Below are 27,006 nucleotides of genomic sequence, written 5' to 3'. Positions count from 1 at the left end.
ACCACCGACTGGGGGACCCACCCCTTTCTAGCAGGGACCTGGGAAGGTCGTCTGATAGAATCAGTCTCCTAATTGAAAAAAAAAGGCACAAATGCAACACAGCATTTCTTAGGCTCAAGATAAATCATGACGGTGACGATCTGTATGCAGGTTAACACCCTGCGAGGTGCTGACCCAGGCCCCCGACCAGGCACTGGTCTCGCCAGAGTTTGCAGAGTTGAGGGATTTTCCCGAGACCAAAAGCTCAATGTGGTTTGACCTAAAAGGGTAGGCTGGGAGGAGGCAGAACACAGACACCCACCTGTGCAAACACTGTGAAGGGCTGTGGGCACTGACTAATCCCACCTCCTTATTTTCCTAAGTGGAACCAGACCCAGAGGGCTTATGTGTCTGGCTCCAGCCTAACCCAGGATCTGTGTCCACGAGGGTGGGCATGGGCGGAAGACATTCTGGCAGAAACTACACGCCCCCCTCTGGCCCCGGAGTGCTCCGGTGCTGCCCGCCGGAAGGGGTGCGTGGCCTGGGAGAGGTCCAGGGGCAGAGGCGGCACTTTGGACAGGGAGCGGGGGCCAGGTAGAGGGGCAGGGTGGCGGCTCTGGGGCCGTCCTTTGGGCCCCGCTGGTGTGGAAGGGGGCAGCCCCACAGGTCACCCTGTGTGCATCAGGGACGGTCACTTCTCACACACTCCATATTGCCACCTTTCCAACCATGGTCTCCAACATCCTCTGGAGGACTTCTCTGAGTCAAGAGCAGCCCCAACAGGCAGTCATGGAATCCACGACCCCAGGCCCCTCGGGGACAAGCAGTGGCCCAGGCTCGAAGCCTCAGAAGCACCAATGGGAGAGCTTGATTTGGAGAAAACATTGGCTGGCTGGGGTAGCCCGAGGTGTTCTGGATCTTGGTGGTGGCCCCAGAGGTCCTTCCAAAGGGCAGTGAGGTCAAGTTGCTGATGATTGAAGGGGCTCCCGTGCTGGAGGCTGTCCTGTGGGCAGGTCAGGGTCCGGCGATGGTGTGGGGGTTTCCTCCCAACAGGCTCTGCGTGTGGCGTTGGGCACAGCTCTGGTCCTGACCGCGTGTCAGTCTCTTGCTGGTCATTCGGGGCTTAAGCCCCCCAAGTGGAATCTGTTGGAAGTGGCTGGTCCCGGCGGCCCTGCAGACCCCCACCTCTTTCCAAACACTAGTGAGGGTGCCCGGGCAGAGCACCAGTCCGATCTCCTGTGCTGGGGGGTGTCTGACCCTCTGGGTTCAGGGGACCTGGAAACGTTTCCCATTTGCTCGTCCTTTTAATCAGAGCAGCTTTGGAGGCTCTGATGGCTAATCAGGGGCACGGTGCAGACTGAGCTCAGCATTGTCAACCTGCCACCAAAGTGCTCCTCTCTGTTTTCAGAGCCGGGAAGCCAGCAACACGCCCAGGAAACGGTCATTTGTACGGGATGTGGCTTTGGGGAAACACTTGTGACACACGACACCTTTTCAAAGGCAGGTTTGAGAATCAAGATATATGGGTGGGAGAAAGTAATAATTCTAAATACAGCGAGTTAAAGTGGGGTTCACAGCCGGGAGCAGGTGGGCGTCGGGTGGGAAGTCACTGGGGAAACGTCGGGGGTCCGGGGTTCTGACAGATTCGTCCTGAAGGTGGCCGGGGGCCATGGGACATCGCCTGGGGGCACTTAGGGCGCGAGGAGCCCCCCTCACACACGAGGGTGGTCATCGCTAAACTGACTTAGCGGGATTGTCCCTAATACTGGACAACCAGGAGGAACACGGACGCTGGAAAGCCAAGTCTGTTTGAGAAGAGTTCAGGGGAACATGGCTGGGGTTTGGTCACGGAGGGGCCGTCAGGATGTGGACTGGGGATCCGGGAAGCACTCTTCAACTAGGAAGAACCTGTGAGTTTGACTGCATTCAGATTAAGGACTTTTGTCCAAAGGACACCGGTGAGGGACTAGAAGGGAAACCAAAGAGTGGGAGAAGGTTTGCGGTCTTACTGGAGTCAACGGTGGGCTCCCGTCCGGAACATGTAGAGAATTCCCTTAAGCTGGCACAAAAGTCAGCCTGGCGGAAGGACGTGCAAGCACACACTAACACTGGATGCCTCTTTGCCGAGTGAGAAACCTGCCTCTGCCCCCCTTTATCCAGACGGGCAGACGGGAGGGGGCGAACCCCCCGAGCCCCCGGCTGGTCTCAGGTGTGGGAAGCGCCGTGACAGGTGGCCGGGGCCGGGCGAGGAGGGAGGGACATGGGGCGCGGCAGTGAGGGGCTCTGGTGCCTCTGGCAGCAGACCCTGAAGTCTCCCCTCCCCCCTGTTCTCTCCTTCAATCAGGAAGGAAGACTTTGACCACCGCGGACACACCGTGTTCAGGAGGGGCGCGTGGGTGCCCCAAACCCTGGGCTCTCAGCACTCATTCTTCCTTATTACATCGAGTTGAATGTAATCAAAAACCAAAAGATTCAGGGAAGTTGTCAAACTGTCCTGAAAATTTATTCCTCATTCCCCGTTATCAGAATTGCCTTCTCATCCGTGCAAGAACCACTTGGTGCCACTAAAATTTAGTGCCTGTGGGCAGCAAGGGAGCCGGTTTCCCACTTGACTTTTCCAGAGGGTGGAGGGGGGGCGTGGGGGGGGTCCAGGTGGGTGGCAGATGAGGCCTGGGGTTCAAGTCGTGGCTCTGAGCTTTGCCTCTGCGGAGCCCCTGGTGAGCCCACGGCCGAGGGAAGGTCCTGTCCCGAGCCTCCCAGCAGCCTGGGCTGTCTTTACCCGGCTGCCCAGGCCAGGGTCTGCCTTGATGAGACAGCTTCCCAGGGAAGGCCCTACAGGTCTGGGACTGTCCGCCTGACGCCCAGGCTGGGGGTCCCTAGTGACGGGCAGGGTGAGCCGTGGACAAGAGCGAGGTTCTGCCCGCAGCCCAGCTCCTCGTTTCCTAGGCGAGGGAGGGTCGCAGGATGGCCCCTGCGTCTCCTGGGCTGCCTGCGGCTTGCCCGGGCCTGTGCCGCTCTGCCGGGACCCCCTCAAGCTGGGCTGGGGCACGGTGGGCAAGGAGGCTCCCAGAGATAGGGTCCCGGCCTGGCCTGCGTGGCCTCAGGGGTGCTGGGCCCTGCATCTGCCCTGGGGAACTGGCGGGAAAGGGCCCGGTGGGTGAAGACAAGCTGAGCCCTTGGCGCCCGCGGGTGGGGGAGACCCAGCCTCCCTGAGCTCCGGCTCTGTCGGCATCACAGGAATACTGAAGGCCCCTGGATCCTGTCTCCCCGTGGCCCTGGTCAGCTCAGGAAATCATGTGACCCCTGCCGCCGTGGTTTCTGTGCCTGTGCAGCAAGCAGCTGGCCACAGGACCCCGTGTCCCCGCTGATTACTGCTGGGCGTGTTCCCTCCTCCTCCCAGCTGGTCCTCGGGGGCCAGCGGAGAGGACAGACAGACGCAGGGGAATGTGCCTGGAGACGCTCCACCATCCAGCTACCCTCTGTGCGGACCTGCCTGGACCCGGCGGGGCCCAGCGGGTCGGGCGGCCCAGGTGGCCCCCTGTGCAGCTGTGCTGGTTTCTCTGAGCCCTGGACCAGCCCTGGGCGGTCCCCACCTGCAGCCCCCAGCTCTGGCCTGGTCCCGGTGGCAGGGGGAGGGCACCTGCGTGGGGCCTTCTCCCCAGGAGATCCCCCCGCAGGAGTACCAGGACCTCCCCTTGCGGCGTGCTCGCTCCCGCGTGTCCTCTGTCCCCTCACAGGGCGGGTCCCTTTCCTGTCCCGGGCCTCAGCTTCCTCCCCAGGCGGCTGCGGCAGGAGCCCCTCCCCGCCTCGCTGGCCCCTCTCCCCTTGTTCTCGCACCTGCTGGCTGTCCCTGGCCCTCTCTGGCACCCCAGCCCCTCACAGCCCCGCCGGTGATGGTGGCCAGCCCACACTCGGTGGGACCTGCTCCCCGCTGCTCTGTGGCGTCCGAGCTGTGTGGACCAGCCCCTTCCCTCTCCTGGGAGCCGTGCCTGGTGAAGGGCCCTGCCCCCCTGCCCCAGGCCACAGACGGGGGCCAGCAGACACACCCACAGCGGGTTTACATTGCTCTCCATCGTGATGATGTGCTTCCTCCTTGGTCACAGGACACAGGAGGGCTTGTACCCCCGTGGGCGTTGGGGGAGGCTGGGCCCCAGGGCGGGGCGCTGCGTCCCGTTTTGGGGGGCAGACAGCCGAGGAGCAGAGGCTACAGCAGTGAGAACTCGTTCCATGTGGTCCAGCCTCAGACCCGCAACCCGGAGCCCCAGACGCGGCCCTCGCTGCCCGGGCTTGAGCCACAGACCGTCCCCTGCCCGGTCCCGTGGGCCTCACGAGCCCTCAGCCACAGAAACCAAGGATGGCCCGTGGTCACCGGGAGCTCTCTGCAAACCGGAACAGACATGGGATTAGGACCCAGTGGCCAGAAGGAGAGTCCCTGCTCTCTGGTGCGGTTGCTGATGCTGGTTCCCATGGTAACCGGCCGTTGCCAGGCAGGAGCGGGAGGTGGCGCGCGGCCCAGTCCCGCCCGCGAGGGGCCGGCTCGCCGCACGGGCCGTGCAGTTAAAAGAGGGAACTTTTCGTCTTTCAAGAAGAAAATTTCCAAACTCTCCCCATAAATAAGAGTTTTAATTATGAATGTAGCCAAGGAAAATCACTGCTTTGATGTAAGGATATGCTAGGCCCGTGATCCAGTTGAGTCCCCCGGATGCGGAAAACCGTGGGCTGTGTGTCCCGAAGGCGCGGCCCCCTCGTGTGCTAGGTGGGGCGGGGGCTCCGCTGGCCTCGGGGCGCCTCGTGGGGGCTCCCCGCGTCTGCTTCTTTCTGCTGGGCCGCCTGGGTCCGCGCTGGCCGTTGAGGCGCGTTCATCCTCCCCGCCGTCCTCCCCCGCCTCTCTGCCATCCATCCCGTCTTCCGTCCTGTTCTCGGAGGGGGAGAGTCTTGAGGGGGCGGCGGCTCGCTGGCCTGGGGTGCGTGGGCGGGAAGCACCCGGGGGCGGCCCTCGTGAAGCCCCCCACGTCCCCAGGGCACAGCGGAGCCTCGAGCCCAGGGCCCCGTGGGGCCTGGACTGCCAATGCCGCGGTGGGCTGGGCGCAGGGCTGGGGTGCGGCCCCCAGGGGCCTGGCCGCCCCAGGGAGCGCAGCCTGCCCTCCTTGAGGGCCCCGGGCGCTCTCTGGGAAGGTGCCCGCGGGGGACGTGGGCTCGGCGGCGGTGCCTGCAGCAGTTGGCCGTCCACTACCGCCGGAGGCCAGCCCTGTGTTTCTTCCATCCAGGAGGTCCTCACACTAGGAGAAAACTGGTCCCCGGGTCCCGCGTTCTCTCTCCACCTTCAGGAGCTTCTGTCGGCGGCCCCGGGCGCAGTGCGTCCCGACCCGGCCGGATGCCCGCCGCGTTCTCTCCTGTTGTCCCTGCTGATCGCTCTGCTTCCTCAGCCGTATCCAAGCCCAGCACCCTTCCTTCGGCTGTGTCTCGTTCGCCAGCTGACTCCGCCGGGGACCGTGTTCCTCCAGGGACAGTTGTTCATGTCTAGAGTGTCCCTTCGGGCATTTTCCAAACTCGACTGGTGGATTTCCTTTTTTCATTTGGACAGTTCTTGCTTCTCTGTCTCTGAACATTTGAAAACGTGGGAGAATAAAGGACCAAGATGCTTTTGAAGACCCACATAGATTATCTTGCCAGATATCAGGCTGCTTCATGAAGCTACAGCGGTGAAACACGTTGAGAACAAATGTATTGTGTTGACGGACAGACTGGCGAAGCAAACGTCATTGCCCAGAAACTGGCCTATATTCATTATGAGAACTTGGTATTAACAAGCGAGTGGGGGGGGAGGGGGGAGCGCCTGGGTGGCTCAGTCGGTTGAACGTCTGACTTCGGCTCAGGTCACGATCTCCCGGTTTGGGGGTTCAAACCCCACATCGGGCTCTGTGCTGACAGCTCGGAGCCTGGAGCCTGCTTCAGATTCTGTCTCCCTCTCTCTCTGCTCCTTCCCCCACTTGTGTTCTGTCTCTCCCTCTCTCTCCCTCTGAAAAATAAACAAACACTTAAAAAAAGATTTAAAAAAAGTGAGTGGGGGAAAGAAAAGTGGAGCCGGGAAAACTGGTTACCCCGATAGCAAAAGCAGATGCTATCTCACTGGCTACAGAAGAAATCCACTAAGATCAAAATGTGAAAAATGAAATATTAGGAGTTTTAGGTGAACTCCTAGGTAGAATGTCTTGATGACCCTGTGATAGGAAAAGCACAAATGGCCCAGGAGAGGGATGCTTCTCACTGCGTTCCTCTCCCGGGAACAAAACAGATCAACAGACAGGAAAGAAAGGGAGACCTTCCAAAGGAAAAAAGAAGCACCTTAGACACAGCTGGTAATACACTTACGGAGCAGGAGAGGGTATCTGGATAAAACCGACAGAGCTGAGGCTAAACTAGTGAGCTCTTACAAATTAATAAGAAAAATGTAAATGAGCAGATTCACGAGTAAAGCGGCAAACCGGAAGTTTAGGGCAGAAGTTACCTGAACAGACAATGAATGAGAACAGAGATGGCCAACCCCACTTGCAATCCCACCTGATGAAAAAGTGCCAAGTAAGCACCTGTCCCGGCCGGGTGCTCACCACCCAGTGCAGGGGCGGGGGTGGGGGGGGGGGAGCTGTGTTCCTCTGCTAGGAGCGCAGAGCACCGGGAGCAGTGAGCACTGCTGTGTAAACAGCCAGAAAACTGGACAAGTATAAGAAAGCGCGTTTCCAGACACTGGAGAGCGGGTAGCACAGGACAGCGGTCTGTGACAGCACAGTGGCCAACGGGGCAGGTCCACACTGGCAGCAGCTGCAGCCTGGATTCTGCAAGCTTCAAAGCAGCCAGGGGCACACGGAGAGGGCCCAGCAGTCTCCCTGGGGTCAGGAAACAGGGTTCGGAGTTGGAGGAGCTGGGGGCAGCTGGAAAGCGTGGGGAGGGTCCCCGGGAGGAAGGGCCTTCGAGGGACAGGAACCTCAGTTGCCTGGGCAGAGCCCCCGGGGACTTGGCTCGAGTCCTGACCTGCCCACAGGCCAAACCTCAGGTCTGGAGAAGGAACCTCAGGGAGGCAGCGGCTGATCACATCCTGGAACAAACACAGGCTGCGGACAGCCTGCACCCCCGCCTGTCGGGAGGTCAGCTTGTGTGGGCACACCCACAGTCATTCTAAAATTTACATGGGAGTGTAAGGGACCCAGAAGAGCTGAAGTCGTTGTGAGGAAGAGAGAGCAAACTTGGGGAAGTGCACTAGCTGAAATGAAAACCTAGGATCAAGCCTTGGAAATCAGTGGTGTTATATTAGCATAAGAATAGACGGATAGATAAGTAGGACAGGACGGAGAGGCCAGAAATAGAACCACGGGTGTTTGGTTAAATGATTTTTGACAAAGGTGCCAAGGCTATTCAATTGGGAAAGAACATTCTTTTTAACACATGCTTTTGGAAAATTGAATATTTATGTAAAAAAAATTGAATCTCAATACTTACCTTACATCGTGTGCAAAATTTAGCTCCAAATGATTCATAGAGTTCAATTAAAACTTCTTAAGGAAACTAGGAAAGTATTTGAGACTTTGGGGTTAGGCAAGGAGATTTCTTAAATTGGACACAAAAAGCAAAAACCAGATATGTGAAAGAAAGTGATAAATTAAACTTCATCACAACTGCAACTTTTGCGATTGAAAATACCCTAAGTGAGGGCAGTGATGGGTCAAGCCTCAGACAGGGAGAAAATATCTCAGAACCTACGTCTGGTAAAGATCTGGTACACTGAACCCATAAGGAGCTCTTACAACTCAGTAGTTAGAATGGAGACATACTGATAAACATTGAGCCAAGGACTTGAAAAGGTACTTGCGTAGAAATGGCCAACACACACAGGAAAGATGCTCTCCACCATCAGCCTTTAGGTAAAAACAAATTAATGCGAGTTAGTGATGCCACCACTCATCCACCACGAGGGATAAGCAAACAGAAACAAAGGAACCCAACTGCACTTCAGATTTGTCATTCAGCACATTGGAGGGGAGGGACCCATCCCAAGTGACTTTTGAAAGCAGTATTTGACTTTGTACCCCCAGGCTAAAGACAAAAAGTGGTATTTGTTAGCAATTCCGGAAGTTCTGCATGTGCTTTATGGGGTCGAACAAATAAATAAATACATTGTGGATGGTGGTGGGAGGTACCCCGTTGTAAGAGAAATGAGGAAATGGGAACTGTACAGTTGGCTCTATGGTATGGGGTTGAAGCAGGTGTCGGTGTGGATTCCTGATGATGGCAGATCGATAGACAGATAGATGCGTTCTCTCCGTGTGTGTGTGTGTGTGTGTGTGTACAATACTCCATAAGAAGGAGTCAGGAAAACTATTTCTGAAGCATTTTCTAATTAGATCTTGGTTGGGAAAGGACAAGGGAATCCTGGAATAGCTTACGTCTTTCTGTGACAGAAAGGAAGAGTATGGACAAAGAATGACAGGTCATGACCAAAGGGCCCAGGGCTCAGCAAAGACAAAGAAGCAGTTTGAAGGGACTCCTTGGCTGAATATGGAGCGAGTTAAGCATCGAAACAAAGGATGACAGTAATAACATGTGTAAAAGAGAAGAATCCATGAAATTAAATAGATCCCCTACACACAGACACATATACACACACCTATGTGCACCCATCCGTACACACACACACTCTCTCTCTCTCTCTCTTCCCTTCCTTTCCATAAAATCCTACCAATAGAGGTACCAGCAGTGATGGAATTAGAAAACCATCATTTGTCAACCAACACGTTAGTAATTGCTTGAGGCAATGGTCGCCTGGATGCTGGGAGGAGCTGGATGAAGAAACGAGGTTTTTACATGGTCTCAAAGCATCTGGACACAGGACACCCATAATTACAAAGGAAAAACAGTCACTTCACAGTGGAGAGACCTGGTGGACACCACTGTTACCAAGTGGCCAGAGAGAACGTCACCGACAGTGGGCCTCCCGATATGCTGCACCGAGAAGAACACAACATCTCTTTTCTACTGTGGCTGACAGATGCATCACCCGAAGCAAAGCATGAAGAAAGCACTAGCCAGACGCTAACCAAGTGAGGGTCACCTTACAAAGCAGACAGCCTGCACATTTCAAAAATGCAAAGGTTATGGAGAACAAAGAAAGATGGCGGAACTACCCTAGGCTAAAGGACCAGAGGCAGGAAGGACGACACAATATGGCGAGTGGCACAGGGCTGCCTTGCAGACGCTCTTTCTTCTGCCTGAAAGAACAGTAGTGCTTCGACTGTAAGATCCATAAGTCAGGGCACTGTAGCATGGATGCCAATTTCCTGACTGCGATGCGCGTGTTGTGGTTGCACAAGATGATGTCCTTTGACTTTAGGAAACACATATGGAAGCATTTGTGGGTAACAGGACATTGTTCAAGAACTCATCCCCAAATGGTTCAGAAAGAACATTTCTGCTAAGAAAGGAAGGGGGTGTGCCGTGTCTGGGAATCTAAATGAGGGCAGATGTGAGTCTTTCGTGTTGATCTGGCAACTTTAAGTCTGAAATTATTTCAAAGTTCAATGTAAATAAAATAAATGTAAGCAGATTAAATTATAGCGAGGTATCATTTCGTGTTTACCATTGGGAGAAATTAGAAAAACATGTGACCATCTCTGAGGGAGACTCAGCCATACCGTGGGGGTGTGGTCTTCTGGGGGTGGTTCTAACCTGTCACCTCGGTTCTAACAAACCTTTGAGAACCTCCAAGGCACACACACGTGCACATGGTGGGCATACTCCTGACGGACTATTTAACACGCGTTATAATAGCAAAGCCCCTGGGAGTTCCTTAAGTGGCCAGCAACGTGGAACGGACACGTACATCTTGTTGTGCTTACACAATGAACTTGTACAGACAGCAGAAACAGTGACGAATCTGGCTGGGTGCACCCAAGTACAGAATCCCCCAAAGCCTTGCTGAGAAAAGTTTCAGAATGTTCTGTGCAATATGAAACATAGGGTTTAAGAACATTCAAAACCATACTTCTCTGTGACTTATGAATATACATTACTTATTACAAAACTCTAACAAATAGCTCAGGAATGATATTGATTTCAGTAGAGTTGTTATTTCTGGGAATGGAAGGTGGGTATGGGGGGGCTTAGAAATATAGGGAATATTTCATTTTATGATAAATTATCTGAAAACAGTCTGATGGAATGTGAGGATTTATGAGTCTGCGTGGTGGGGATGCGTGTGTGTTAACTTAATCTCTGTCCTTAGCAGTGTGATTGGAATGTTTCCTCATAAAACAAAGTAATCTGGAGCATGGCTTCATTTGACCTGAGCCCCTTCCCCACCCCTGGGCCTGCCCTGTGTTCCTGGCTGGGGTCCGCCACGTGGGGCCCCTGGTGCAAGATCACAGGGGGTGGCCTGGGGGGTCCTGGGACTCGGGGCTTCAAGGGCTCACACCCAATGGCTCTGGGAAAGTAAGGGTGAGCTGGTCGCCTGGATCAGAGGGGCGGAAAGAGAGACCCAGTATGTGTGCCCCATCCCTTGTCCCCACCCCAGAGGGTCTTGGGCTGGCCGTGACCCTCCACCAGAGTCCAACTCCGCCAGGCAGCCCCCCCCCCCGCCCCCACCACATGCCCACCTTTCCTTTCACTTTGCCCTCCTCACCTCGTCAGGCCTGTGGTGGCAACTGGGACCAACCCAGGCCACCACCCCACTCTAAACCCTGCACATGCCCGGCCAGCCTGCACACCGTCCTCCTGCCCCGCTTACCAACTCACATGGTCTCTAGGTTTCCCAACTCCTCTGTGCTTAGCCTCTGCCAGGCCTTCGGCACCGTTGCTCCGATGGGCGGGTCCACCCCTCCCCAGAGCCCACACCCCTGCTCTCGGATAAGGGCACACCTTGCAGCTTCTTTGTGTCGGACGTGCCCCCCTTTCCCCACAAGAGCAGGAAGCAAGACTCGGGGTCCGATGCCTCCCCGGCGTGCTGGGTGGGAGACATCCCTGAGCTTTGTCACACACGGTTTGCTTCCTGCATTTCAGATTGTGTTGATAAACTGTCACTCCCCCTCCTGAAGGTGCTAAGGGGTTTCTGGACCTTGCAGCTTCTCTGGGTTGGGGATGAAAACTCTGTTCATCACCTACTGTCGAGAATGATCGTCTTTCACAGAACACGTGGCTCGCTCAGGTGGGGTTTGGCCCGTGCCGTTTCGAAGAACAGAAATTGGAGCTGGAGCAGTTTTATGAGAACTTCTCACTAAAGTGCAGTAAATATTTCTATTCTGAGCATTTCATTTGTCTTAGAGTAGCTTATATTCATTTATGACCCAGGGAGCCCATATTTCAATTTTATCAGGCTTAATAGGTTGTAAACTAAGAACAGCAAATCTAATGCTACATAAAATTATTAGCGATGAGCCAAACAGGTGAATAATTGGCATCTGAATGACTTTGAACTATCAACTTTTGTGTAGAATAATGTATTTTGGCGGTTTCTATGCTAGGCTAGCCACCGTTGGATTGCTCAAAAGACATCCACTTAATAGTGTCATTTCCTTAATTAGAATAGGCAGCTAGAAACCCATTTTCACATAATGAAATGCAGGGAGTGCAAAATAAATTTTATTAAAACAACTGTGATTTCTTAACTTCAGCATGAGAAAGGCCTCCAAGAAATAAAAGGATTCATTCTGGTAATGCGATTGTAAAAGCAGTTTTCAGGGCATAAACTTTGTTTTCCACGTCGTGATTTCAACAGACACACCGCTGATGCTGTCCCTATATACATATGTGTGTGAACTTGCAATTACCTGCTATTACGATCCTATTAAAATGTGCTGGGTGGTCAACTCAGTAGACCTCTAATCTTGATGGAATCAGAGACTCGAAGAGCGAGCCATAGACGCACTCTTGGAGGGAGCCTGGACTTTCGGGGTTCGGCCGCCCCCGGGGCTGCCTGGGCCCCTGCGCCGTGCTCGTGGTCCGGGCCCTCAGGACAGGGCAGCCGCCATGTACCCAAGGTTTGAAAGCTTGCTGTGCTCGGCCGTGTGACGGCAGCGTGTTCGGAAGTCAATGTGGATTCTGCGTCTAACACTGGGTGGTGTTTGAAGTTTCAGTTTCTTGTTCACCCACAGGAACATCAAGAGAACACATTGACGATGGCTCTGGAAACCAGTCAGGTGTACGCACCATGGAGTGAACGTCTGCAAGAGAAAGCCACATGCAACACGGCAGGAAGTCTTGTGGCCTTTATGTCTGTTCTTGTCCTGCCACCTCCCCAGTGTGGCCGGTACGGTAGCGGGAGCCATCGGACCCCGGTTCCCATGTAGGACAGAGGGAAGGAGCTGAAGGGCGTTGGGCTGCCCGAGGGGCTGGTTCCCGTGTTTTCTGAGTGGGAGCAACAGGGAATGGAGGCTTGGATCTCAGGCACGGGCCACTGAAGGCGGTGGTGGCACCACGGCCCGTGAAAACCGCGGGGCCTGCGGAAGTCTGGGGGGGGGGGGGAGGTGATGGGTGGAGGAGTGCCGTAGAACATGTAAGGCTCTGAGAAGAAGCCAGGGGTGGGGGGACTCTTAGGGAAATTAAGACCTTTAAAAGCAGCCATGTGGACGGGCGAATTGGGAAAACAAGTGGACGCACCGGCCTGGGGGGCACACGCCCGGAAGAAACCTGGGAAGAACTCCAGGCTTCTGGGATCATCAGGACACAGTCAGATGACAGGCACCAGGCAGGCGGATGCTTTTTCAAGTGGCCATTATCAACACAGATCACAAGGCGTACATGGAAACAGGGAAACGTGGCCCATTCAAAGGAATAAAATGTGTCCAGAAATTGACCCTAAGGAAACAGGTACTTCAAATTTACTTATTAGACAAGGACTTCAAAGATCTCCCTTATGTGTGGTCGCAGAGCTAAAGGAAAACACGAATCAGGAAAACAATATGCAAACAAAATGAGACTATCAACAAAGAGGGAGACATTATTAAAAAAAGGACGGAACAGAAATTCCTGAGTTGAAAAATACAGATCTAGACCCACACGTGCATGGTTAATAGGCAGATGTGCAGAGGCAATTCAGTGAGAAAGGGTGATGTTTTCTACAAATGGTGCTGGGCCCCTGTCCACATGCAGGAAGAAAAAGTAACTTCAATCCTTATCTCACACCATGTACAAAAATTAACTCAAGATGGATCATCGATCTAATTGTAAAACCTAAAACCATAAGACAGGAAGCCATCAACATCCTCCAGGAGAACACAGGCAACAACCTCTTGGACCTCGGCTGCAGCAACTTATTACTAGACAAGTCTCCAGAGGCAAAGGAAACAAAAGCAAAAATGAACTATTGGGACTTCATCAAGATAAAATCTTCTGTACAGCAAAGGAAACAATCAACAAAATTAAAAGGCAGCCTATGGAATGGGAGAAGATATTTGCAAATGACATATCTGATAAAGGGTTAGTATCTATTTTATCTATGCTAAAATCTATAAAGAACTTATCAAACTCAACACCAAAAAACCAAATAATCCAGTGAAGAAATGGCAGAAGACATGAATAGACACTTTTCCAAAGAAGACATCCCGATGGCCAACCGACACATGAAAACATGTTCAACATCACTCATCATCAGGGAAATACAAATCAAAACCACCATGAGATACCACCTCAGGCCTGTCAGAGCGGCTAAAATTAACAACTCAAGAAACAACAGATGTTGGCAAGAATGAAGGGAAATGGGAACCTTTTTGCACTGTTGGTGGGAATGCAAACAGGTGTGGCCACTCTGGAAAATAGTACGGAGGTTCCTCAAAAAGTTAAAAATAGATCTACCCCATATCCCAGTAAGCTCACCACTAAGTATCCAGAGGATACAAAAATGCTGATCAAAGGGGCACATGCACCCCAATGTTTATAGCAATGCTATCAACAATAGCAAAATTATGGAAAGAGCCAAAATGTCCGTCAACTAATGAATGGATAAGGAAGATGTGGTGTGTGTGTGTGTGTGTGTGTGTGTGTGTGTGTGTAATGGAATATTACTCAGTGGTCATAAAGAATGAAATATTGCCATTGGTAATGATTGGATGGAACTAGAGTGTATTATGTTAAGTGAAATAAGTCCATCAGAGAAAGACAGATATCATATGATTTCACTCATAAGTGGAATTTAAGAAACAAAACAGAAGAACATAGGGGAAGGGAAAGAAACACAAGATAAAAACAGAAGGGGACGCAAACCATAAGATACTCTTCAATACAGAGAACAAACTGAGGGTTGCTGGAGGGGAGGTGGGTGGGGGGATGGGCTAGATGGGGGATGGGCATTGAGGAGGGCACTTGTTGGGATGAGCACTGGGTGCTGTATGTAAGAGATGAATCACTGGGTTCTACTGCTGAAACCAACACCACGCGGTATGTTAACTACTGTGAATTTAAATAAACAAATTTAAAGAATTCTAGAAGAAAACATAGAAAGGAACCTTTATAACCTTGGGTTATGCCAAAAGTTTCTAAGATTTGACAGCAAATGGACAATCCGTAAAAGAAAAAAAACCATGAATCGCACCACATCGTATTAATAACCCTTCTGTTTGGGATGCACTGTTAAGAAAATGAAAAGACAGTCTACAGACTGGAGAAAGTATTTTCCAAATCACATGCCTGAGAAAGGATTTGTACACAGAATATATAAAACTCAAGATGGAATAATAAGAACACAATTCAATAAAAAAGGGCAAAAAAATTTGACCATACACTTCACAAAGATGATATGCAGGTGGAAATAAGCACATGAAAAGAGTCTCTTTCTCTCTGTCTCTTTCTCTGTCTCTTTGTATTTGTCTCTGTCTGTCTGTCTCTCTCTCACACACACATATAACACAATATTTTAAAATTAGTCTATCTTCATGGAAACCGCAAAGCTAAAACCTACGACGTACAAGAGACAAAGGGAAGGGAATCCAAGCACGTTACTATAGAAAATCATCAATTCACAAAGAAAGGCAGCAAGAGAGAGATAGAGAGAGAGGGAGGGAGAGAGAGGGAAGGCAACTGAAAAATGACCAGAAACAGTACATAAGATGGCAGTAGTAATTATCCTTCAATATCCTTGTCCATCAGTAATTACATTAAATGGGAATGAATAAAATTTTCCACTCTTTTGGCATTGAGTGTCTGAATGGATAAAAAAAAAAAAAAACAAGACTGAAATATATGCTGTAAGAAACTCGTTTCAGCTCAAAGGACACACATAGGCTCAAAGTGAAGGGGTGGGAAGAGATATTCCACTAAAATGGAAACTAAAGCAGAGCAGGGGTAACTATACTTACATCAGACAAAATAGACTTTAAGTCAAAACTGTAACGAGAGACAAAGAAGGTCGTTACATAATAATCAAGGAGTCAATTCATCAAGAGGATAGAACAGTTATAAATATCTATGCACCCAACATCGGAGCACCTAAATACATAAAGCAAATATGGGCAGCTCTGAAGAAATAGACAGCAATGCAGAAGAAGCAGGGACTCCAGTACCCCACTCTCAATAATGGATAGATCATCCAGACAGAAAGTCAATAAGGAAACATTGGACCATATCTTAGACCAATGGACCTAACAAACACACACGGAACATTCCATCCAACAGCAGCAGATACACATCCTTCTCAAGCACACAGAACACTCTCCGGGATAGATCACGTGTTAGGGCGCTGAACAAGCCTTAGCAACTTAAGAAGACTGAAGTCATACCAAGCATCTTCCCTGACCCCAATGGGGTGAGACTAGAATTTGGTAACAAGAGAAAACAGGAAAATTCATGAATGTGTGGAAATGAAACAGCACATTCCAGAACATTTCTTTTTTTTTTAATGTTTATTTATTTATTTTGAGGGGGTGGTGAGGGACATAGGAGGGAGAGAGAATCCCAAGCATACGGGGATTGATTTCATGACCTCGAGATCATGACCTGAGCCGATGTCAAGAGTCAGACGCTCAACCAACTGAGCCACCCAGGTGCCCCCTGAACACTTCTTTGAACTGGGTCAAAGAAGGAATCAAAATAGAAATCCGGAAACATCCCATGGGGTGATAAGCTCTCTCTGCCTAAAGAAGGAAGTCGAAGGCAGCCCAGACCCTGAGGTGGCAGGAACCTCCAGCTCCTGAGGTGGACAGAAGGCCTCTGGGGGATGTGGGACAGAGAGGGGATGAAGCCAGGACAGTCCCTCCAGCAGGGAGCAGAGCCCGGAGGTGTGACGGTGCACGGGGTCTGGGGACCTGTCATGCTGGCAGGAGCCAGGAGCCCCTTCGGTGTGTGCTGCCAGCCGGCCCAGCTGAGGGGGCAGGGGCCTCATCAGGGGCTCTGAGAACAGGGGGTACCGTGCATCCCGTCTCCTCGTCAGCAACTCAGGGCCGAGTTGTCCTCCCCCTGGGCCCAGGCTCAGGCCGGGCTGGCCTTCCCTGGGGCCAAATGCAGATGCTCTCTGGAGAAGGCACGGTTGGGGTGCGGTGGCTCTGTAGGACGTGTCCAGAGCACACGATGACAGGCCTGAGACCACGCCCGGTGTGGCAGCACCCCCCCCCCGCCACGGGAGACAAGCTCATCGTCTGCGGGGCGTGCCCTCCACCGGCAGTGCCACGTGCGCAGACGCCTCTGAGGGCACGGAGTCCCCCGCCAGGCTCCCAGGCCGCCTGCGATCGGCGTCTTCTTCGAGACCAAGGGAGGTGCGAATCAAATGTGGTCGTCCACCCCCAGGAAGCGAGAGCCCATCTCTCTGGGTCAAGGCCCCTGTTCTTATGACCTTGCTCCCAGAGGAGGCTCCGTCTGCCAGGTCTGTGCGAGGCCCGCCCTGTTCCCAGAAACGGATCAGTGGCTGGGGACCTCGGCCAGCGACAGGGAACAGACGGGCCCTGTCCCACCCGAGGTCCTTTCCAACAGTTCGTTTCCGGGGACAAAGATGGGAACTTCTTCCTGGTCTGAACAGGCCAGGAAGAGAGAACTTACTATATGTATATTATTATTTTTTTAATTAAAAAAAATCTTTACTCACTTTTGAGAGACAGAGAGAGACAGAGCATGAGTGGGGGAGGGGCAGAGAGAGAGGGGGACACAGAATCCCAAGCAGGCTCCAGGCCTTGAGCTGTGAGCCCAGAGCCCGACGCGGGGCTGGAACCGTGAGATCGTGACCTGAGCTGAGGTCGGATGCTCAACCGACTAAGCCACCCAGATGGCCTGAGAACTTACTATATTTATGCAGAATTGAATTAATCAGACATTTGGCGAAAGCTGGAGCAGAAAGGCCCCCCAGAATGAGGTCTTATTGTATCTCATGTAAGGAAATACGAAACCGCAACCTGAGTGCCTGTTCTCAATGCGCTCGGAGCACAAGTATCTCAGCTTCGCCGCAACAGAGGAGAAAAGAGGCTTCTCCACCGCCCGACTTCAGTCACAAAGGCGATCAACCCAACGTGCTGGCTGTCCGCCTACAGCAAAGGTCTCGCCGCGAAGGCAGCGGTACTCAGTAGCCAGCCGCTGTGGCTCAGCGAGCCTCGATGTTCACAGGACTTAGCGTTTTATGAGTGACATAAATGGCCATATGGAATTTATAGGAAGGAAAGCTCTCTGTCCCCACAGTTCCTGGTTTGGACTCGTGCCATATTTACATAAGAAATTAGATTTGGGTCTTATTTGCATCTCACACTGACAAAACGCCACTTCCGAGAGTGGCGGCAAAGTTAGTGGCATCAGACAGCGCACGTGCGTGCCAAGTGTCCCCGAGCAGACGCGAGTCGGGGCACCTGCCTTCAGCGTCACTGGTTCCCACGCGAACTTGCTGCTTAGGGTGGCTGGTAAACAAGTACGTTAGGCCGTCTGACCAGAGGTCTGCAGTCCCCGCGCTGTGGGTGGGGCCGGTTGACCTGCGGCTGCGCAGGTCCGTTTTAATTCTGCGGAAAATGAACCCGCGACGGTGTTCTTACAGCCACGCGCTTGGGCCATTTTTGCGTGGTTTTCTTCTCGGCGTCCTGAGAGGCATCAAGGACCTTCCAGAGAGGTGTGGGAGGGGAGGTGACCCCAGCCTCCCAAGGGCCAGGCCCAGGCCGCTGCGTGGAGAAGCTCGGGAAACCAGTGGACAGCGGGTGATGGCAGGTAAGTGGCAGAAGCCACGGATGTGCCACGAAAGCTGTGCTGACGCCCACTGAGGGGGGCCGGGAGGTTGGCTGTTTCTCTCATCAAAGAGTGGAAAGGAGACCCGCCCTCTCCCTGTGCACCCCTGCATCCCTGGAGCTCTCTCCCTGCACCCCAGGAGAACGGGGTCCCCACCCGCGGTGACGCCGAGCTGGCAGTGCCTCAGGCCGCCGTGTGTCCAGTGCAGGAAGGAGGAACGCAGGGTCATCCTGCGTGGCGGCGTCTGCTCCTGCACCCCGCACCCCACACCTGACCGTGGCGCGGGGACCCTGCCGCACAGGCGCGGGCATCGGGAGCCCTGGGGCGGAGCCACGGCCGCCCGGTCCCAGGCCCCGGACCCACACGGCCACCCGGCCGTGGGCAGGGGGGAGCACGATGGGAACCTGGCGTCCTGTCTGATGCAAGGCACGCGGGGAAGCAGACCAGAACGTGCCAAGAGTTCCGCCGGGGGGGCTGCGTCCTCAGACTCGAGCCCCCCGCCTCTTGGAGAAGAGTCTAGGGTCTGAGGCAAACCGACACTCTCCCTCCCAAGTGGGGTGCCGGGGGGGGCCCCGGCGGGGGGCTCTCCTGTCTTGCTCTGTGTCATCGACGGTACAGGTGACTCAGCCCAGCCCTCCCTCCCTGTCACGCCTGCCAGGCGCTCGAACCTCGAAGGGAGGTGCGTCCCTGCAGGGTCGGCCCTCAGTGCCCGGCTGGGCGTGTGCGGGGGGCAGCGTCTGCCAGAGGGAGGGACAGCACTGAGCTCGCCGGGCATCGTAGGCGCTCGGCCCCGGCCAGCTGCTCCCCTCCGTCTGTCCCTGTCCTCCTGTCCTGCCGCCCTTTCTTCAGCTGCTTTGAAACCTGCACAGTCCCCGGGTCCCCGCAGGCCCCTGCCCCATCTCCTCACTGCCTGTGTCTGTCCCGCCAGCTTCTCTCTGTCTTCAGACCCCAAACTCAGGTAACTGCTGACGCCCTGTCTCGGGAAACCAATACCAGCTATTTTTATAAATGACTGGGCTTGACAGGAAGCAAGATTGAACTTTCTGGTTGATAAATCCCTTTTTCGATTGGTGTGAATGTTTCCCTTTGGGACTCTGAACGGGAACGGAGACTCGGGAAAATAAAACCTTTATTTCTCTGTGCAAAATCTGCTCCTGGAATTTAACTGTGGCCAGAAACCTCTCCGTCTCCTGTGCATCCTGGAGGATTTGGGTCTGGCCCTGCCTGGTGGCACTGTCCCTGAGCAGCTCTCCTTCTGGGCCGCGCCAGCTGGAGCCGCTCCGCCCGTCTCCCCCCGGGACCCTGGCTGTGTGGCCGGGACGGGGCGGCTCAGCTGCTCCTGTCTGCTCCGTGCTCCATACTGAGGTTCTGACGTGTCTGGTGGGACCCGCGGGCTGCTTATGTGTGCGGGGCCCTCGGGGGCCTCTGAAGTGCCCTCTGCTATTATGTGGGGTCCTCCTGTTCCACACCACTGCCAGGCGGAGGCCTCTTACTCAACAGGCTTCTGTAGGTGCTTTTTGTCCCCACACCCCGCTCAGCGGGTCTCCCGGCTTCCTCTGCACCCGGCTGGGTGCCTCTCTCCTCCACTGTGCTCCCCTCTGCTCCTGGGCAGGGCGCTGGTTGGACGCCAGCCCGCGGGCGGCCCTCTCCGGACCCGGGCAGGAGAACAGCTTCGGGGTGCGGGGGCTTGTCACCTGGCTGCACCCTGGGTCTGCTGTCCGGACGCGGGACAGTTTCCAGAATGGCAGGGCCACTGGACGCTAACCAGTCGGGAACGGGCGGGACAGCCCCTCGAGCGAGCCACGCCCGGCATTCGGCGGAGGCCGATTTTATCTGGACTCCGCACAGCAGCTCGAGAACATGCTGGTTCTGGCACACGGCGATTGCAGCGGGTGCTCTGGGGCCGGAGGTGGCCCCCCAGGGGACACAGCAGTGCGTGGGCTGCAGGGAGACCCGGGGTCGGACTGTAGCCCAGGTCGGCGGCTGGGAGCTCCGTCCCTGGCTCAGCTTGGGCAGTGCTCGCCGTTAACCGCTGACCGGCGTTCCAGGGGCTCCTCTGCGCCCTTCCAGTCAGAGCCCAGAGGCCGCCCCGAGCCCGACCGCCACTGAAAACACGAATCTGCTGGTTTTGAACTTCGCGTAAACACTCTTTCGTGCCTGGCTTCTTTGGCTCTGTATGTTATACCCGTGGGGTCCATCCATCCCGCTGTCTGTGAGCAGGTCGACCTTGCTCGTTGCTGCGCAGTACGTCTTTGGATTAACACACCGCACCTCGGCCATATTTGCTGGACCACGTTCGGCTGTTTCAATACAGGTGTCATCAGCATTTATGTTCCGAGCTTGCCGTGTGGGCGGCTTGCGGCCCTTGGCCAGGAGCAGGCCGGCCGGCTCCTGGGACGTGGGGTGTGACTGCCCGTGACAGCACAGCCCCTCCCTGTCCTCCTCGAGGCCCTCGGGCTCTTCCTCTCAGGTTTGCCTCATCGGGCCTGGCCGGTCCTTCCCCGGGGCCCGGAGGCTTTGTTCCCATGGCTTGTGTGCTGAGCTGCTGCCGTTGGTGCGTCTGCCGCCAGGCTCTGTCCGTCCGGGAAAGAGACTGTTACTGCCAGAGCTGGGCGCAGACAGACGTGCACACAGCGCTGGTCTCCTGGCCCCCATTCTAGTGTCTTCTGGAAATCGCGGACTTACGGCGCATCACCCTCTCTGCAGGGACCCACGTGGTCCTTCTTCGCAGTGTCACTGATGACGACGGTCAGTTCTGAGCGCCTGCCGTGTCCCAAGCTGGGGTAAGCCCTGGGCACGTGTGGCTCTTACCGTTCACAGAACCCTGATGAAATAGTGTAATGCTTCCATTTTCCTTTCCAGAAAACAGACTCAGAGACATCCAGACACATGTGCAAGATCACACAGCCTCTGAGTCTGGACGGGCCCCTCCTGGCACATCTCTCCATCTGGGGCAGAGTCACCTGCTCCCCTTGAAGCTGGGGCGAGGGCAGTGTGCTGTGGAGCGGTTGGGGACGGGCCTCCCTCACCTGAGAATGTATGGTTGGGGTCCCATCCCCCACCGGAGTCGCTCTGGCTCTCTCACTTCCCACGCTAACCTCTCAGCAGGGCCCCTTCCTTCTGGACCCCCGCATCCCACGCCGCGTGTCCGTCCTGCCCAAGCCCCTATCACCCTGAGCCCGTTCCCTCCCTTTCTTGTCCAGCGGCCGTGGCAGCCACGGTCCGTGGGGCTGGTGGGTGCCAACAGGAAGACAGTGGTCTCCGAAGTTTGGACGTCAGGGGGTCACAGTCCCTGTCCCCACATCTCCGTGCTGGGCCACAGCTGGGCTTCAGGCAGTGCTGTAGATGATAAAGAACCTGTTGTTTTCTGCCCCCAAGATGTGGCCCCGACCTTGTCCCCCGAGTCCCCCGCCAGCGGCCACCTCGGGCACAGCCCTGCCTGCCAGGGGGCAGCGTCGGCCACCTCCCCCACCACCTTCTTGGGAATGGCTTTTTAAAGCCTTTATTTATTTATGCTTAATCTGGCTTGTTAAATTCTTTAAGAGACTCTGGTAATCACTTAAACAAGAAGAAACGTGATGGGTTATTATTTCTTCCAGTGTTTTCCAGGGCGGACGTCTCGGTTTCGCCTGTGGAACAGCATGAAGACTCCCGGGCCGACGCGGGGATGCCTGCTGGGCGGGCGCCGGGCGCCAGCGGGGATGGGCCCCGCTCCCTGTTGGGGTGACCGCCGCCCTCTGCTCACTCCAGGTGGGGGGTGGCAGACTCGGCCCGGCCCCCCCCCGCCCGGCGCTCACACCTGCCCCTGGAGGGAAGGCTTGGGAACCCCGGTTACAGACCAGCGGCAAAGAAGGGACACGTGTGCTGGGGCGTCTGCGGCCGCGTGTGCGGGGTGTGTGTGGGGGGGAGGGTGTGCGGGTGCGTGCGTCTTTGGATCTGGGTGTGCCAGCGGCTTGGGACTTTTGGCCGCTACTTCCCCCAGTTCCGACCCCTCGTGTTTCGGCGGCGGGCGGTCAGGGCGTAGGTTAAAACGGTGAGAAAGAGGGAAGGCCGCCTCCCCAGGGGCCTCCCCACTCTCTTCGGTGCATTGCCGGCTCTTCCTGATTTCGGAGCCTCACCTGCCGAGACGAGGTGAGACGCTCCCAGGCGGCCAAGGGGGGAGGGGGGGTTGGAACCTGCCCGCCCGGGAAGCACGACCTTCCGGAAGCCGCTCGCGTTCCTCGGGTCTGAGGTGGGCCCATGCCAGCGCCCGGAACAAGGACGAGCCGCGCGGAGCCCTTCGGGGAGGGGCGGGGCCTGTCGTGGGCGCGCCCTCGGTGGTCACGTCGGGGTCCCCGTGCAGCTGGGAGGGGCCTGGAGCTCCCGGGGGTGGGAGGGGGGGGTGTCTTGTCGTCTCCGCCCACCACACGGGCCTGCGTCCCAAGGGGCCCTAACTCGGCTGGGCCTGCGCGGATGCGGGGACAGGTGACTGGGTGGGCGGGACATTAGTGCGGAGGCCACACCCCGGGCCCGGAGCCTGTAAGAGGCCGACCTGACGGCCAGTCCCCCTGAGCCGCGTGTGCGTGTGACGCTGGCCCCGCTGCTTCCACACAGCGCCGCGCACCAAGAGAACAGGGTCAGCTTTCGGGAGCTGTAGGTACACATCGCGGACGTGGAGGTGAAGGACGGGGCCCCGGGCCTGTCAGAGCAGGCGGCGACGTGAGTCGTCCTCCTCCGCGCCTGTCCTGTGGCCAGCCCTCGCACACACACCGGCACGCACGCACACGCGCTCGCACACACTGGCACGCACGCACTCACACACACGCACGCACACACGCGCACACACGCACACACGCACACACAGATACGCAGGCACACACATGCACCCGCACGCACGCTCGCATGCAGGCACACGCTCGCACTGGCCGCCATCATGCTCAAGTGCAGCAGACCCACAGCCTTGGAAGGTACTCCATCTGTGTACGATGAGCAGTAAGGCGGCCGTCGTGGGGCCACGTCCTGCTGCCCACGGCAGGTCCAGTCCTTTCCAGCACACACAGGGGGCACAGCCACCCCCTCCCCCAGGGCGGTCGTGCCACATGCTTCTGCCAGTGATGTAAACGGATGTGGTGCGTGCCTTCGGCAGGGGGCCCCTGCGTGGTTCTCCCCCCCCCCCCCAGCCCCCACGCTGCAGGAGGCCACACGCTCACAGGAGGGAGTAACAGGGGAGCAGGGACACACCTGTGCTGAGCCCCGTGGACCCCCACTGGGGGTCACAGGGAAATGACTCTCCGCTGAGCTGTGGCGTCTGGGGCTGGTGGTTCCCAAGACAGAACCTGCCACAACAGCCCCGTGGCGGCCACGGCCACACTTCTTGTTCTGTGGAGCGGGCGTTTTCACGTGGACACACGACGCTGAGCCCGGAGGACACGTTCGCAGGGACACCCTCTCCCTTCTGTTCAGAAAACCTGGTCTCATCACCCGCCTCCCTCTACAGCCCTTCCCACCAGAATGGACGTCATAGCCCCAACTGGACACAGATGACAGAGCACTGCACTGACCCAGAAAAGCAGCCCGAGCTGCTGTGTAGACAGCGGCCCTGGGTAGACAGGCTCCGGGAGAGTTTCTCTGCTTGCCGTGCTCACAGGGGAGCCCAGCGCCCTCCCCCGGAACTCACACCGCTGTACCACAGACCCACTGTGCACTATGAGCAAATGTCTGTGACTCTTAGGTCTTATCTGGTGCCTAAAACAATCTGCATTCAGAATCAACAGATTGAACCTTAAACATTGAAGTAAATACGTGTCTTAAGGCCGTCTATAGGTAAGCCTTCAAGAAGGCCTCAGCGTATTTTCCGACATTAGGGACACTGGATTTGTCCTCAGATTTTGTATGTCCCACGGCCTGGTCCTCGTGGGCTGGCTGGGAGGAAGCCGGTGTGGAGCTGGGAAGGAAGCTTCCTCTGGCCGGTGTCCGTTTACGTCTGTTTGACGTTCAGTGGCTGGTAGGAGGGAGCGATGACGGTAAAGTGACTCAGGCTGTCCACGAGTGGGGTGGGGAGCGACACGAGCCAGTTTGGCCCCAGGAGGGGCCTCCGGGCCTTGGGTCCCTGGCCTCCCAGCTGCCTCCGCAGTGAAGTCAGCTCAACTGAGTGGTAAGTGGACCTGATGTCTCAAGTCCCCGTGGGCGGCCCTGAGGACCTCCCGTGGAGGGTGGCGTGGTGGGGGTCCCTTGGCAGGTGGCTCCCCAGCCGGGTTGGCCTCACTGGGCACCTGCACCTGCCCAGCCACCAGCCGCTGCAGCCCTGGGGCCTGGCTGCTGCCTTGTCCCTCCCTCGGGAGCCCCCTGGGGAGGGGGTGGGGGGCCTGTCCTTCACCTCTCCCAGCAGGGCACACGGGGTCTGACCCCTGTGAAAAGCCAGTTCTAGCCGATGCCCCAAGGGAGGCCCCCACCTCGGGGATTTGGTCCCACGACTGTGGGTGTTTGGGGTTGCTTCTTTGGAACCGGCCACTGTCAGGCAGCAAAAGACTCAACACATTTGTCGCTGAAACCCTCAAGGCGTTTTCTCTGGGACTCACACCATCGCCTCGCGCTCAAGCTCTCCTGGCCCGTGGCCATCCCACCGCTGGCACACAGACGGCCTGCGTCGCTGTGACGGCCCGGCCAGTCTCAAAGACTGTGCGTGTCCCAGACGGCCACGGCGTCCACGCTTCCCTCCACTCCATAGCACTGAAAGTGTTTTTGGGGACCGTTGTTTTGCTGGTCTTAGGATATGGTTCCAAGATGCATTTCTGCCCTGTGGTGCAACAGCGGATAATTCACTTTCCTGCAGATGAGGGACTGTTGGCGGCTGAGGCTTCATTCGGAGTCTGCGGTAGCAACGCCGACAACTCCCTTTCCAGACACCCGATTCTCCGTGCTTCCACTAGAAGGAAGTTCCACTGGGAAGGAGCCGTGCCACTGGAGTGGAATTTTCCCACTGTTTGAGTCAGCCTCCCGGCTGTCACGGGGGAGGGGGTCCACGGGAGGATAGGAGGCGGCTCAGGTCTCATCTGAGGGTAAATGCAAATTGTTGTCTCCTGTGCAAAACGGATAATTGCACGCACTGATCGATGACGCTGCATGGCAGCCTGATGACACATAGGGGTCTTTTACCGCGAGCATGTTGATTCAGCATCTGTGGGGCCGCCTTCGTTTCCTGCACTGATAAGCTTTCACAACGAAAGCGTCTCATCACAGAGGATGTGTGAGACCAGGCATGGGTGCAGCCTCGGGCACGTCCAGATTTGCCATCAGCACCGGTGTGGACACGGGCCTTCGTGGCTCCCGGAGGCCTTCTTCCCGGACCAAAGTGCCACTCGGGGGTCCGGTTATGCTGGTGCAGAAGCAGCACCTGGGGGGACTGGACCCACCTGCCGACGGAGCCCCTCAAGTTCGCGGGAAGGCGGGTAGCCAGAAGGACGCTTTCCCAGCTGGCGTCCCTAAACACCTGAGGTCTGCAGACACATCCTTGGGGGTTGAGTTCTCTGCGCTCTGGGGGATCGAAGGCCCCTCGCGAGTCCAATCTGCCTCATGCTTGGACGCAATCAGAACTCCTTCCAAGAACTCCCACCTGCCGTTCCAAACTCCAGGCGAGAACTGCGCAAAAACCCTTTCTCAAACGCCACGGATCCCCCTTCGTGCTGATCCGCAGCTTTCCTCTCGTTTGGGGTGTTCCTCCTGCCCTCTGAGCCGCGTCCGGGCTGCATCGCCTCGGGCAGCGCCCGTGGCGTCCTGGCTCGTGCCTAGTGCGGCGGTGAGTGGGCTGCGAGCGGGAGCATCCTGGCAGAGCACTGAGCACGGCCGACATGGAACCGCACCTACCGATCCGCTACCGAGAAGATACGGTAGATCCGAAGGCGCGCCTCGGTTAGCATGTTCTCGAAGAAGCAGTGGGAGGCCCCCTGTGGCCCTGAATGGCTCTGCTCGGCCCCGTGATGCTGGCTGGTGGGGATTTCAACCCAGGACGAATGTGACACCGCACAGTTCCAGCCACGTGCTGGGCGGTCACGTCTACCTTGTTCAGCTGTGGTCCAAGAGTGTAGAACAATGCCTGGAACATGCTGGAAAACAATGCATATCTGCAGGTGAATGCCTGAATCAGAACCGAGGAGGCCCCTTTATCCTTTAAGACAAAGGTCAGCAAACTCTGGCCCGGGGGCCAAGTAGCTCACAGCCTGGTTTTGTGAGTGAAGTTTTGTTGGCACGTGGCCAACTCCATTTGCTACTATTACCCGTGGCTGCTCTCTGGCCACGAGAGCAGAGGTGAATCGGTGCAAACGAGAGGGTGTGGCCTGCAAAACCTAAAACATTCATTCTCTGGCATTTCCTTTCCCAAAGACGTTCGCAGACCCCTCTGCTTTCAGATGCACATTGGACTAGAGGAGGAGAGGGGGGACCAGTAGGGCCCCACGTGCTTCTCTGGGCCCCCTGCCACTGCCTGTCCCACCGCGCCCTGTGGAGATGCCAGGGCGCCTGGACCCCAGTTAGCGGGGCTGCAGGGTTCTGGGGGCGTGGCTGTGCCCGCACCTTGATGCAGCCCCCGGGACTGCCCTGTACGTGGCTACGCGAGCCCAGGGGTGGAGGGTAAGGGGTGAGAGCAGAGGAACCGCATCCGTGTCCACGCCTCCCCTCCTCCCTGCTCCCGGGGAAGAAGGGGAGTGCCCGTGGGCTGGGTCCACCTTTCTGCCAGACTCCCCTTCGAGGGGTGGCTGACCTCTGAGAACCAGTGACACGAAGTCACAGGGTGACTCCCCCACACACACCCCAGGGTGGGGGAGGACACATGGTGTGACGCATTTAAACTCTGCTGATGAGAAGACCCGCCCTTGGCCTTGGGGC

This window comes from Leopardus geoffroyi, chromosome D2, assembly GCF_018350155.1.
Source record: "Leopardus geoffroyi isolate Oge1 chromosome D2, O.geoffroyi_Oge1_pat1.0, whole genome shotgun sequence".
NCBI classification, from domain to species: domain Eukaryota; kingdom Metazoa; phylum Chordata; class Mammalia; order Carnivora; family Felidae; genus Leopardus; species Leopardus geoffroyi.
This window is presented reverse-complemented; position numbering follows the sequence as displayed.